Source organism: Hemiscyllium ocellatum, unplaced genomic scaffold (assembly GCF_020745735.1).
Source record: "Hemiscyllium ocellatum isolate sHemOce1 unplaced genomic scaffold, sHemOce1.pat.X.cur. scaffold_3365_pat_ctg1, whole genome shotgun sequence".
NCBI classification, from domain to species: Eukaryota; Metazoa; Chordata; class Chondrichthyes; order Orectolobiformes; family Hemiscylliidae; genus Hemiscyllium; species Hemiscyllium ocellatum.
Window position 1 is genome coordinate 15,001 of NW_026868394.1, and position 12,500 is coordinate 27,500.

Genomic DNA, 12,500 nt, shown 5'->3' on the forward strand with positions numbered 1-12,500 from the left:
ATCCTTCCTGGCAGCACCCAAAGCAACCAGGCCGCTCGCGTCTCTCGCCTTCATTTTTCGACACAAGCGCCTGAGGAGGGACGCCACCCCTCCCCTTTGCGTCAAGAGACCTCCCCACCGGCCTCTGACTGATTCTTAGAACGGACGGAAAGAGTCGGGCAAGCCTGTCAAAGCTTTGAGCGAATGTCAAAAGCTTTAGACTTCCGCGAACTCTCCGGCTTGCACTGAGACGCGAGGTCGATGTGCTAAGCACCACGGGGCCCCTTTCGCCTGCAGGTCCCGAGCCGCCAACATGTTCTTAGTATCGTGTTCTCCAATCCTGGGTGACGGGCACCGCAGGGAGGCAGAGCCATCGCACTTGCCGGGTGGCAGAGGAAGGACCGGACTATGTACAATAGCGGCCAACGACTCCCAGAGCCGGTTGTGCGGCGTCTGCTCTCAGCCTAAGAGGCTTCTGGGAGTGCTCAGGCAAGGGTCAGCCTGCACCCTTGCTGGCAGCACCCAGGGGAACCAGGACGCTTGCATCTCTCGCCTTCATTTTCGACACAAGCGCCTGAGGAGGGACGCCACCCCTCCCCTTGCGTCAAGAGACCTCCCCACCAGCCTCTGACTGATTCTTAGAACGGACGGAAAGAGTCGGGCAAGCCTGTCAAAGCTTTGAGCGAATGTCAAAAGCTTTAGACTTCCGCGAACTCTCCGGCTTGCACTGAGACGCGAGGTCGATGTGCTAAGCACCACGGGGCCCCTTTCGCCTGCAGGTCCCGAGCCGCCAACATGTTCTTAGTATCGTGTTCTCCAAACCTGGGTGACGGGCACCGCAGGGAGGCAGAGCCATCGCACTTGCCGGGTGGCAGAGGAAGGACCGGACTATGTACAATAGCGGCCAACGACTCCCAGAGCCGGTAGTGCGGCGTCTGCTCTCAGCCTAAGAGGCTTCTGGGAGTGCTCAGGCAAGGGTCAGCCTGCACCCTTGCTGGCAGCACCCAGGGGAACCAGGACGCTTGCATCTCTCGCCTTCATTTTCGACACAAACGCCTGAGGAGGGAAGCCAACCCTCCGTGTGTCAAGAGACCGTCCCCGCCCCGGCCTCCGACTGATTCTTAGAACGGACGGAAAGAGTCAGGCAAGCCTGTTAAGACTTCCGCGAACTCTCCGGCTTGCACTGAGACGCGAGGTCGATGTGCTCAGCACCACGGGGCCCCTTTCGCCTGCAGGTCCCGAGCCGCCAACATGTTCTAAGTATCGTGTTCTCCAAACCTGGGTGACGGGCACCGCAGGGAGGCAGAGCCATCGCACTTGCCGGGTGGCAGAGGAAGGACCGGACTATGTACAATAGCGGCCAACGACTCCCAGAGCCGGTAGTGCGGCGCCTGCTCTCCGCCTAAGAGGCTTTTGGGAGTGCTCAGGCAAGGGTCAGCCTGCACCCTTGCTGGCAGCAACCAGGGGAACCAGGACGCTTGCATCTCTCGCCTTCATTTTCGACACAAACGCCTGAGGAGGGAAGCCAACCCTCCGTGTGTCAAGAGACCGTCCCCGCCCCGGCCTCCGACTGATTCTTAGAACGGACGGAAAGAGTCAGGCAAGCCTGTTAAGACTTCCGCGAACTCTCCGGCTTGCACTGAGACGCGAGGTCGATGTGCTCAGCACCACGGGGCCCCCTTCGCCTGCAGGTCCCGAGCCGCCAACATGTTCTAAGTATCGTGTTCCCCAAACCTGGGTGACGAGCACCGCAGGGAGGCAGAGCCATCGCACTTGCCGGGTGGCAGAGGAAGGACCGGACTATGTACAATAGCGGCCAACGACTCCCAGAGCCGGTAGTGCGGCGCCTGCTCTCAGCTTAAGAGGCTTTTGGGAGTGCTCAGGCAAGGGTCAGCCTGCACCCTTGCTGGCAGCACCCAGGGGAACCAGGACGCTTGCATCTCTCGCCTTCATTTTCGACACAAACACCTGAGGAGGGAAGCCAACCCTCCGTGTGTCAAGAGACCGTCCCCGCCCCGGCCTCCGACTGATTCTTAGAACGGACGGAAAGAGTCAGGCAAGCCTGTCAAAGAATTGAGCAGATGTCAAAATCTTTTAAGACTTCCGCGAACTCTCCGGCTTGCACTGAGACCCGAGGTCGATGTGCTCAGCACCACGGGGCCCCTTTCGCCTGCAGGTCCCGAGCCGCCAACATGTTCTAAGTATCGTGTTCCCCAAACCTGGGTGACGAGCACCGCAGGGCGGCAGAGCCATCGCACTTGCCGGGTGGCAGAGGAAGGACCGGACTATGTACAATAGCGGCCAACCACTCCCAGAGCCGGTAGTGCGGCGTGCGAGGTCTGCTCTCAGCGGAAGAGGGTTTTGGGAATGCTCAGGCAAGGGCCAGCCTGCACCCTTCCTGGCCGCTCCCACGGGAACCAGGCTACTTGCAATCCTTTCCCCCAATAGCAAGTGCCTTTTGGAGGGACGGCCGGAGTCAACGTGGGGTTTGCCCGCCCTCCAAAGTGTCAAGAGACCGCCGCACAGGCCTCTGACTGATTCTTAGAACAGGCAGCAAGAGTTGGGTAAGTCTGTCGAAAATTTGACAAAGTGTCAAAAATTAGACTTCCGAGAGCTCTTGGGCATGCACACAGGCCTGTCATTCAAGTGCTCTGCCCGCGGAACCGTTTTTCGGATGCCTTTCAAAGTGGTCCCGCGCCGCCATTTTGTTCTAAAAATCGTGTTCCCAGAAATCTCCGGGTACCCCGCCAACCTCACTGTGTCACAATGTCAAGTGGCACTGAATGGGTCTGAATTTCAAATTCGACTGCTTCGCTCTGGAACTCGAACCCGGCAAAACCGTTTGGATTTTTCCCGGTCCAGACTTCCGCGGCAGACAAAGTTAAAGTTTTCGGGCTGCAGACTCAAAACGACATCTGGCCAACCGCCGGGCTCAATTCGCCCAGTTCCTCCGGCACTTCGGAACTCATGTTCGGCATGAGTTTTTGAATCTTTCCCGATGCTTCGGCATTTTCCTCCGCTGACACTTAGAATATTTTTCACACTTGGCCGAAAATTTTTCTAAGTTTTTCTGGTTACTGATTTCTTCTTTTCGGGCATTTTTCTAAGTTTTCTTGGTTACTCATTTCTCATTTTCAAACATTTTTCTAAGTTTTTCTGGTTACTGATTTCTTCTTTTTGGGCATTTTTCTAAGTTTTCTTGGTTACTCATTTCTCATTTTCAAACATTTTTCTAAGTTTTTCTGGTTACTCATTTCTCATTTTCAAACATTTTTCTAAGTTTTTCTGGTTACTGATTTCTTCTTTTTGGGCATTTTTCTAAGTTTTCTTGGTTACTCATTTCTCATTTTCAAACATTTTTCTAAGTTTTTCTGGTTACTGATTTCTTCTTTTTGGGCATTTTTCTAAGTTTTCTTGGTTACTCATTTCTCATTTTCAAACATTTTTCTAAGTTTTCTTGGTTACTCATTTCTCATTTTCAAACATTTTTCTAAGTTTTTCTGGTTACTGATTTCTTCTTTTTGGGCATTTTTCTAAGTTTTCTTGGTTACTCATTTCTCATTTTCAAACATTTTTCTAAGTTTTTCTGGTTACTCATTTCTCATTTTCAAACATTTTTCTAAGTTTTTCTGGTTACTGATTTCTTCTTTTTGGGCATTTTTCTAAGTTTTCTTGGTTACTCATTTCTCATTTTCAAACATTTTTCTAAGTTTTTCTGGTTACTCATTTCTCATTTTCAAACATTTTTCTAAGTTTTTCTGGTTACTCATTTCTGCTTTTCCAACGTTTTACTAAGTTTTGCTGGTTACTGAGTTCACACTTTTAAACATTTTCGGGCATTTTTCTACGTTTTTCATGTTACTCATTTAGCACTTTCAGGCACTTTCCTATGCTTTCCTGCTTACTGATTTCACACTTTTAAGCATCTTCGGGCATGTTCCCTAAGTTTTGCAGTTCATTCGTTTGGGACAGTCAGGCAGCTTTCCTAAGCTTTCCTGGTAACCGAATTCACATTGTTGAGAACTTTGGAACCCTTCCCTAAGCTGTGCTGGTTACTCACTTTACCTCTTCAGACACTTGCCCCCGTTGTGACAGAGACCACTTCCCGACTCGGGAAATGCACCAAATTCGGCCTGAACTCAGAGGGCAGTCCCCCCTCGAAGGCGTGGAAGTCGGCAGAATCGCCGGGTCAAATCCGGCTGAGCTACCCGGCTTGGAAGCCTCAAAGTCGGTATGAGCTGTCAGGTTCACTCCCATCCCCGTTTGGACCACTTCCCGACTCGGGAAATTCACCAAATTCGGCCTGAACTCAGAGGACAGTCCCCCCTCGAAGGCGTGACAGTCGGCAGAACCGCCGGATCAAATCCGGCTGAGCTACCCGGCCCCGAAGCCTCAAAGTCGGTAAGAGCTGTCAGGTTCACTCCCATCCCCGTTTGGACCACTTCCCGACTCGGGAAATTCACCAAATTCGGCCTGAACTTATACAACAGTCCCCCCTCGAAGGCGTGACAGTCGGCAGAACCGCCGGATCAAATCCGGCTGAGCTACCCGGCTTGGAAGCCCCAAAGTCGGTAAGAGCTGTCAGGTTCACTCCCATCCCCGTTTGGACCACTTCCCGACTCGGGAAATTCACCAAATTCGGCCTGAACTTATACAACAGTCCCCCCTCGAAGGCGTGACAGTCGCTAGAACCGCCGGATCAAATCCGGCTGAGCTACCCGGCTTGGAAGCCCCAAAGTCGGTAAGAGCTGTCAGGTTCACTCCCATCCCCGTTTGGACCACTTCCCGACTTAGGAAATTCACCAAATTCGGCCTGAACTTAGAGGAGAGTCCCCGCTCGAAGGCGTGGAAGTCGGCAGAATCGCCGGGTCAAATCCGACTGAGCTACCCGGCCCCGAAGCCTCAATGTCGGTAAGAGCTGTCAGGTTCACTCCCATCCCCGTTTGGACCACTTCCCGACTCGGGAAATTCACCAAATTCGGCCTGAACTTAGACAACAGTCCCCCCTCGAAGCCGTGGCAGTCGCTAGAACCGCCGGATCAAATCCGGTTGAGCTACCCGGCTTGGAAGCCCCAAAGTCGGTATGAGCTGTCAGGTTCACTCCCATCCCCGTTTGGACCACTTCCCGACTTAGGAAAATCACCAAATTCGGCCTGAACTCAGAGGGCAGGCCCCCCTCGAAGGCCAGGCATTCGGCAGAACCGCCGGGTCAAATCCGACTGTGCTACCCGGCCCCAAAGCCTCAAAGTTGGTATGAGCAGTTAGGTTCACTCCCATCCCCGTTTGGACCACTTCCCGACTTAGGAAATTCACCAAATTCGGCCTGAACTTAGAGGAGAGTCCCCGCTCGAAGGCGTGGAAGTCGGCAGAATCGCCGGGTCAAATCCGGCTGAGCTACCCGGCCCCGAAGCCTCAATGTCGGTATGAGCTGTCAGGTTCACTCCCATCCCCGTTTGGACCACTTCCCGACTTAGGAAATTCACCAAATTCGGCCCGAACGTAGAGGAGAGTCCCCCCTCGAAGCCGTGACAGTCGGCGGAACCGCCGGATCAACTCCGGCTGAGCTACCCGGCTTGGAAGCCCCAAAGTCGGTATGAGCTGCCAGGTCCACTCCCATCCCCGTTTGGACCACTTCCCAACTTAGGAAATTCACCAAATTCGGCCTGAACTCAGAGGGCAGGCCCGCCTCGAAGGCCAGGCATTCGGCAGAACTGCCGGGTCAAATCCGACTGTGCTACCCGGCCCCGAAGCATCAAAGTCGGTATGAGCAGTCAGGTTCAGTCCCATCCCAGTTTGGGCCATTTCCCGACTTAGGAATTCACCAAATTCGGCCGGAACTCAGAGGACAGTCCCCCCTCGAAGGCGTGACAGTCGGCGGAATCGCCGGGTCAGATCCGGCTGGGTTACCCGGCTTGGAAGCCGCAAAGTCGGTATGAGCTGTCAGATGCACTCCCATCCCCGTTTGGACCACTTCCCGACTCAGGAAATTCACCAAATTCGGCCTGGACTCAGAGGACAGTCCCCGCTCGAAGGCGTGACAGTCGGCAGAATCGCCGGTTCAAATCCGGCTGAGCTACCCGCACCCGAAGCCTCAAAGTCGGTATGAGATGTCAGGTTCACTCCCATTCCCGTTTGGAACACTTCCCGAATTAGGAAATTCGCCAAATTCGGCCTGAACGTATACAACAGTCCCCCCTCGAAGGCGTGACAGTCGGTAGAACCGCCGGATCAAATCCGGCTGAGCTACCCGGCTTGGAAGCCCCAACGTCGGTATGAGCTGTCAGGTCCACTCCCATCCCCGTTTGGACCACTTCCCAACATAGGAAATTCACCAAATTCGGCCTGAACTCAGAGGGCAGGCACCCCTCGAAGGCCAGGCATTCGGCAGAACCGCCGGGACAAATACGACTGTGCTACCCGGCCCCGAAGCCTCAAAGTCGGTATGAGCTGTCAGGTTCACTCCCATCCCCGTTTGGAACACTTCCCGAATTAGGAAATTCGCCAAATTCGGCCTGAACTTATACAACAGTCCCCCCTCGAAGGCGTGACAGTCGGTAGAACCGCCGGATCAAATCCGGCTGAGCTACACGGCTTGGAAGCCCCAAAGTCGGTATGAGCTGTCAGGTTCACTCCCATCCCCGTTTGGACCACTTCCCGACTTAGGAAATTCACCAAATTCGGCCAGAACTTAAAGGAGAGTCCCCCCTCGAAGGCGTGACTGTCGGCGGAACCGCCGGATCAAATCCGGCTGAGCTACACGGCTTGGAAGCCCCAAAGTCGGTATGAGCTGTCAGGTCCACTCCCATCCCCGTTTGGACCACTTCCCAACATAGGAAATTCACCAAATTCGGCCAGAACTCAGAGGGCAGGCCCCCCTCGAAGGTCAGGCATTCGACAGAACCGCCGGGTCAAATCCGACTGACCTACCCGGCCCCGAATCCTCAAAGTCGGTATGAGCAGTCAGGTTCATTCCCATCCCAGTTTGGGCCATTTCCCGACTTAGGAAATTCACCAAATTCGGCTTGAACTCAGAGGACAGCTGCCCCCCCGAAGGCATGTAAGTCGGCAGAATCGCCGGGTCAAATCCGGCTGAGCTACCCAGCCCCGAAGCCTCAAAGTCGATAAGAGCTGTCAAGTTCACTCCCATCCCCGTTTGGACCACTTCCCGACTTAGGAAATTCACCAAATTCGGCCGGAACTCAGAGGACAGTCCCCCCTCGAAGGCGTGACAGTCGGCGGAATCGCCGGGTCAGATTCGGCTGGGTTACCCGGCTTGGAAGCCTCAAAGTCGGTATGAGCTGTCAGGTGCACTCCCATCCCCGTTTGGACCACTTCACGACTTAGGAAATTAACCAAATTCGGCCTGAACTCAGAGGACAGTCCCCGCTCGAAGGCGTGGAAGTCGGCAGAATCGGCGGGTCAAATCCGGCTGAGCTACCCGCACCCGAAGCCTCAAAGTCGGTATGAGCAGTCAGGTTCACTCCCATTCCCGTTTGGACCACTTCCCGACTTAGGAAATTCGCCAAATTCGGCCTGAACTTATACAACAGTCCCCCCTCGAAGGCGTGACAGTCGGTAGAACCGCCGGATCAAATCCGGCTGAGCTACCCGGCTTGGAATTCCCAAAGTCGGTATGAGCTGTCAGGTTCACTCCCATCCCCGTTTGGACCACTTCCCGACTTAGGAAATTCACCAAATTCGGCCTGAACTCAGAGGACAGGCCCCCCTCGAAGGCGTAGAAGTCGGCAGAACCGCCGGATCAAATCCGGCTGAGCTACCCGGCCCCGAAGCCTCAAAGTCGGTATGAGCAGTCAGGTTCAGTCCCATCCCAGTTTGGGCCATTTCCCGACTTAGGAAATTCGCCAAATTCGGCCTGAACTTATACAACAGTCCCCCCGCGAAGGCGTGACAGTCGGTAGAACCGCCGGGTCAAATCCGGCTGAGCTACCCGATTTGGAAGCCTTCAAGACAAACCCCATCCGGCAATGCCACTCAAAAAGAGCCCAAATTCAGAAACACCCCCTTCAAAAGGTACCACTTCCTCGGAGACACTACCGGGACACGCTCCGCTCGGCGAAAATTAAGCCCCCACCACTAACTGAAGCCAACCGCAGCCCCAACTTCAACGGAGAAATCAGTAACCAATTCAAAAATGCACTTGGTTACTGAGTTGTACTGACTAAAAAATATTCTAAGTGTCGCTGGTTACTGATTTGTACTGACTAAAAAATATTCTAAGTGTCAGTGGTTACTGATTTGTACTGCTTCAAAAATATTCTAAGTGTCAGTGGTTACTGATTTGTACTGACTGAAAAATTTTCTAACCGCCGGATCAAATCCGGCTGAGCTACACGGCTTGGAAGCCCCAAAGTCGGTATGAGCTGTCAGGTTCACTCCCATCCCCATTTGGACCACTTCCCGACTTAGGAATATAACCAAATTCGGCCAGAACTTAAAGGAGAGTCCCCCTTCGAAGGCCAGGCATTCGGCGGAACCGCCGGATCAAATCCGGCTGAGCTACACGGCTTGGAAGCCCCAAAGTCGGTATGAGCTGTCAGGTCCACTCCCATCCCCGTTTGGTCCACTTCCCAACATAGGAAATTCACCAAATTCGGCCCGAACTCAGAGGACAGCTCCCCCCCCCGAAGGCGTGTAAGTCGGCAGAATCGCCGGGTCAAATCCGGCTGAGCTACCCGCACCCGAAGCCTCAAAGTCGATAAGAACTGTCAAGTTCACTCCCATCCCCGTTTGGACCACTTCCCGACTTAGGAAATTCACCAAATTCGGCCGGAACTCAGAGGACAGTCCCCCCTCGAAGGCGTGACAGTCAGCGGAATCGCCGGGTCAGATCCGGCTGGGTTACCCGGCTTGGAAGCCTCAAAGTCGGTATGAGCTGTCAGGTCCACTCCCATCCCCGTTTGGACCACTTCCCAACATAGGAAATTCACCAAATTCGGCCTGAACTCAGAGGGCAGGCACCCCTCGAAGGCCAGGCATTCGGCAGAACCGCCGGGACAAATACGACTGTGCTACCCGGCCCCGAAGACTCAAAGTCGGTATGAGCTGTCAGGTTCACTCCCATCCCCGTTTGGAACACTTCCCGAATTATGAAATTCGCCAAATTCGGCCTGAACTTATACAACAGTCCCCCCTCGAAGGCGTGACAGTCGGTAGAACCGCCGGATCAAATCCGGCTGAGCTACACGGCTTGGAAGCCCCAAAGTCGGTATGAGCTGTCAGGTTCACTCCCATCCCCGTTTGGACCACTTCCCGACTTAGGAAATTCACCAAATTCGGCCAGAACTTAAAGGAGAGTCCCCCCTCGAAGGCGTGACTTTCGGCGGAACCGCCGGATCAAATCCGGCTGAGCTACACGGCTTGGAAGCCCCAAAGTCGGTATGAGCTGTCAGGTCCACTCCCATCCCCGTTTGGACCACTTCCCAACATAGGAAATTCACCAAATTCGGCCAGAACTCAGAGGGCAGGCCCCCCTCGAAGGTCAGGCATTCGACAGAACCGCCGGGTCAAATCCGACTGAGCTACCCGGCCCCGAATCCTCAACGTCGGTATGAGCAGTCAGGTTCATTCCCATCCCAGTTTGGGCCATTTCCCGACTTAGGAAATTCACCAAATTCGGCCTGAACTCAGAGGACAGCTGCCCCCCCGAAGGCATGTAAGTCGGCAGAATCGCCGGGTCAAATCCGGCTGAGCTACCCAGCCCCGAAGCCTCAAAGTCGATAAGAGCTGTCAAGTTCACTCCCATCCCCGTTTGGACCACTTCCCGACTTAGGAAATTCACCAAATTCGGCCGGAACTCAGAGGACAGTCCCCCCTCGAAGGCGTGACAGTCGGCGGAATCGCCGGGTCAGATTCGGCTGGGTTACCCGGCTTGGAAGCCTCAAAGTCGGTATGAGCTGTCAGGTGCACTCCCATCCCCGTTTGGACCACTTCACGACTTAGGAAATTAACCAAATTCGGCCTGAACTCAGAGGACAGTCCCCGCTCGAAGGCGTGGAAGTCGGCAGAATCGGCGGGTCAAATCCGGCTGAGCTACCCGCACCCGAAGCCTCAAAGTCGGTATGAGCAGTCAGGTTCACTCCCATTCCCGTTTGGACCACTTCCCGACTTAGGAAATTCGCCAAATTCGGCCTGAACTTATACAACAGTCCCCCCTCGAAGGCGAGACAGTCGGTAGAATCGCCGGGTCAAATCCGGCTGAGCTACCCGCACCCGAAGCCTCAAAGTCGGTATGAGCAGTCAGGTGCACTCCCATCCCCGTTTGGACCACTTCCCGACTTAGGAAATTAACCAAATTCGGCCTGAACTCAGAGGACAGTCCCCGCTCGAAGGCGTGGAAGTCGGCAGAATCGCCGGGTCACATCCGGCTGAGCTGCACGCATCCGAAACCTCAAAGTCGGTATGAGCTGTCAGGTTCACTCCCATCCCCGTTTGGACCACTTCCCGACTTAGGAAATTCGCCAAATTCGGCCTGAACGTATACAACAGTCCCCCCTCGAAGGCGTAGAAGTCGGCAGAATCGCCGGATCAAATCCGGCTGAGCTACCCGGCCCCGAAGCCTCAAAGTCGGTATGAGCTGTCAGGTTCACTCCCATCCCCGTTTGGACCACTTCCCGACTTAGGAAATTCACCAAATTCGGCCCGAACGTAGAGGAGAGTCCCCCCTCGAAGGCGTGACAGTCGGCGGAACCGCCGGATCAACTCCGGCTGAGCTACCCGGCTTGGAAGCTCCAAGGTCGGTCGGAGCTGCCAGGTCCACTCCCATCCCCGTTTGGACCACTTCCCAACTTAGGAAATTCACCAAATTCGGCCTGAACTCAGAGGGCAGGCCCGCCTCGAAGGCCAGGCATTCGGCAGAACTGCCGGGTCAAATCCGACTGTGCTACCCGGCCCCGAAGCATCAATGTCGGTATGAGCAGTCAGGTTCAGTCCCATCCCAGTTTGGGCCATTTCCCGACTTAGGAATTCACCAAATTCGGCCGGAACTCAGAGGACAGTCCCCCCTCGAAGGCGTGACAGTCGGCGGAATCGCCGGGTCAGATCCGGCTGGGTTACCCGGCTTGGAAGCCGCAAAGTCGGTATGAGCTGTCAGATGCACTCCCATCCCCGTTTGGACCACTTCCCGACTCAGGAAATTCACCAAATTCGGCCTGAACTTAGAGGAGAGTCCCCGCTCGAAGGCGTGGAAGTCGGCAGAATCGCCGGGTCAAATCCGACTGAGCTACCCGGCCCCGAAGCCTCAATGTCGGTAAGAGCTGTCAGGTTCACTCCCATCCCCGTTTGGACCACTTCCCGACTCGGGAAATTCACCAAATTCGGCCTGAACTTAGACAACAGTCCCCCCTCGAAGCCGTGGCAGTCGCTAGAACCGCCGGATCAAATCCGGTTGAGCTACCCGGCTTGGAAGCCCCAAAGTCGGTATGAGCTGTCAGGTTCACTCCCATCCCCGTTTGGACCACTTCCCGACTTAGGAAAATCACCAAATTCGGCCTGAACTCAGAGGGCAGGCCCCCCTCGAAGGCCAGGCATTCGGCAGAACCGCCGGGTCAAATCCGACTGTGCTACCCGCCCCAAAGCCTCAAAGTTGGTATGAGCAGTTAGGTTCACTCCCAAACCCGTTGGGACCACTTCCCGACTTAGGAAATTCACCAAATTCGGCCTGAACTTAGACAACAGTCCCCCCTCGAAGGCGTGACAGTCGGTAGAACCGCCGGGTCAAATCCGGCTGAGCTACCCGATTTGGAAGCCTTCAACACAAAACCCATCCGGCAATGCCACTCAAAAAGGGCCCAAATTCAGAAACACCCCCTTCAATAGGTACCACTTCCTCGGAGACACTACCGGGACACGCTCCCCTCGGCGAAAATTAAGCCCCCACCACTAACTGAAGCCAACCGCAGCCCCAACTTCAACGGAGAAATCAGTAACCAATTCAAAAATGCACTTGGTTACTGATTTGTACTGCTTCAAAAATATTCTAAGTGTCGCTGGTTACTGATTTGTACTGCTCCAAAAATATTCTAAGTGTCACTGGTTACTGATTTGTACTGACTCAAAAATATTCTAAGTGTCGCTGGTTACTGATTTGTACTGACTGAAAAATATTCTAAGTGTCGCTGGTTACTGATTTGTACTGACTCAAAAATATTCTAAGTGTCAGTGGTTACTGATTTGTACTGCTCCAAAAATATTCTAAGTGTCGCTGGTTACTGATTTGTAATGCTCCAAAAATATTCTAAGTGTCGCTGGTTACTGATTTGTACTGCTTCAAAAATATTCTAAGTGTCAGCGGTTACTGATTTGTACTGCTTCAAAAATATTCTAAGTGTCGCTGGTTACTGATTTGTACTGCTTCAAAAATATTCTAAGTGTCAGTGGTTACTGATTTGTACTGCGTCAAAAATATTCTAAGTGTCGCTGGTTACTGATTTGTACTGACTGAAAAATATTCTAAGTGTCGCTGGTTACTGATTTGTACTGACTCAAAAATTTTCTAACCGCCG